This window comes from Arachis ipaensis, chromosome B07, assembly GCF_000816755.2.
Source record: "Arachis ipaensis cultivar K30076 chromosome B07, Araip1.1, whole genome shotgun sequence".
NCBI classification, from domain to species: domain Eukaryota; kingdom Viridiplantae; phylum Streptophyta; class Magnoliopsida; order Fabales; family Fabaceae; genus Arachis; species Arachis ipaensis.
In genome coordinates this window covers 44,274,702-44,276,960 of record NC_029791.2, presented here as the reverse complement: position 1 = coordinate 44,276,960, position 2,259 = coordinate 44,274,702, and positions in this window count along the sequence as shown.

Genomic DNA, 2,259 nt, shown 5'->3' with positions numbered 1-2,259 from the left:
ACTCCATTAGTCTTAACAGTATCACATATCTGCAAGAATTCAGTTAAGAACTGAAAAGGATCTTCAGATGGAAGTCCATGAAACTTGCAGTTTTGCTGCATCAGAGAAACTAATTGAGGTTTCAGCTCAAAGTTGTTTGCTCCAATGGCAGGAATGGAGATGCTTCTTCCATGTAAATTGGAATTAGGTGCAGTAGTGGTTTTTCGAAAATAAAAATAAAAAATTAAAATAATAAAAAAGAAATTTTTGAAAAAGGGGGAAGATATTTTCGAAAATAGAGAGAGTTAGTTAGGTGGTTTTGAAAAAGGTAAGAAACAAACAAAAAGTTAGTTGAAACAAATTTTGAAAAGATAAGAAGTTAGGAAGTTAGAAAAGATATTTTGAAATCAAATTTTTTTTGAAAAAGTTAAGATAAGAAGATATTTTTGAAAAGATATGATTGAAATTAGTTTTTGAAAAAGATTTGATTTTTAAAATCACAATTAATGACTTGATTCATAAGAAATCACAAGATATGATTCTAGAACTTAAAGTTTGAATCTTTCTTAACAAGCAAGTAACAAACTTGAAATTTTTTAATCAAAACATTAATTGCTATTGTTATTTTCGAAAATTTGATATAAAAATAAGAAAAAGATTTTTGAAAAATATTTTTGGAATTTTCGAAAATAACTAAGAAATTTGAAAAAGATTTGATTTTCGAAAAAGATTTTGAAAAAGATAAGATTTTCAAATTGAAAATTTGATTTGACTCATAAGAAACAACTTGATTTTAAAAATTTTTGAAAAGTCAACTCAAATTTTCGAATTTGATGAGAGCAAAAAGGGAAAGATATTATTCTTTTTTATTTTTGAATTTTTAATGATGAGAGAGAAAAATTAAAACATCATTTTCATGTTTTTCTCTTTTATTTTTGAATCAAAACAAGGGATGCATGCAAGAACACTATGAATGTCAAGATGAACACCAAGAACACTATGAAGATCATGATGAACATCAAGAACGTATTTTTGAAAAATTTTTAATGCAAAGAAAACATGCAAAACACCAAACTTAGAATTCTTTAATGCTTAAGCACTAAGAATTCAAAAATGCATATGAAAAACAAGAAAAGACACAAAACATGCAATTGAAAAGATCAAACAAGAAGACTTACCAAGAACATCTTGAAGATCATGAAGAACACTATGAATGCATGATTTTCGAAAAATGCAAGATGCATATGCAATTGACACCAAACTTATAACATGACTCAAGACTCAAACAAGAAAAACAAAAATATTTTTTATTTTTATGATTTTCTAATTTTTTTTTTGGATTTTTCAAAAATTATTTTGTAAAAGAAAAATAAGGATTCCAAAATTTTTAATATGAATTCCAGGAATCTTGCATTCTTAGTCTAAAGCTTCAGTCCAAGAATTAGACACGGCTCACTAGCCAGCCAAGCTTTCAAAGAAAGCTCCGGTCCAAAACACTAGACATGGCCAATGGCCAGCCAAGCTTCAGCATGTAAATCAGGAACAGCAGCAGGTGGATTAACAGCAACTAGCTTGCTCTTGATAACAAATTGCAAGCCTCAGTCCAAATGAATTTAGACATGGCTTTACAGCCAGCCAGGCTTAGCATGCTTCGTGAAACACTAGATTTCATTCTTAAAAATTCTGAAGAAAATACATTTTTGAAAACATTTTTATTTTTTTTTTCGAAAACAGATGAGAAAATTTTGAAAGATTTTTGAAAAATTTTTGAAGAGAAAACAAAAAGAAAATTACGTGCTTGCTCCATCTTTTTCTTAGTGATGGGCTTCTCTTCCTTAATAGGAGTGTCTCCTTCTATGAAAGCTCCAGCTGAGTAACATAGATGGCAGATAAGATGAGGAAAAGCTAGCCTTGCCATGGGGGATGACTTTTCGGCTATTTTGTAGAGTTCATTAGAGATGACTTCATGAACTTCTATTTCCTCTCCAATAATGATGCTATGAATCATGATGGCCCGATCCACAGTAACTTCAGATCGGTTGCTAGTGGGAATGATTGAGCATTGAATGAACTCCAACCATCCTCTAGCCACAGGCTTGAGGTCCATGAGGTCCAGTTGAACCGGCTTGCCTTTGGAGTTAATCTTCCATTGAGCTCCTTCCACACATATGTCCATGAGGACTTAGTCCAACCTTTGAAATTACCTGATCTGAGCAACAGGATGAACCGTCAGTTGTCCAAACTCGAACAATCCCCGGCAACGGCGCCAAAAACTTGGTG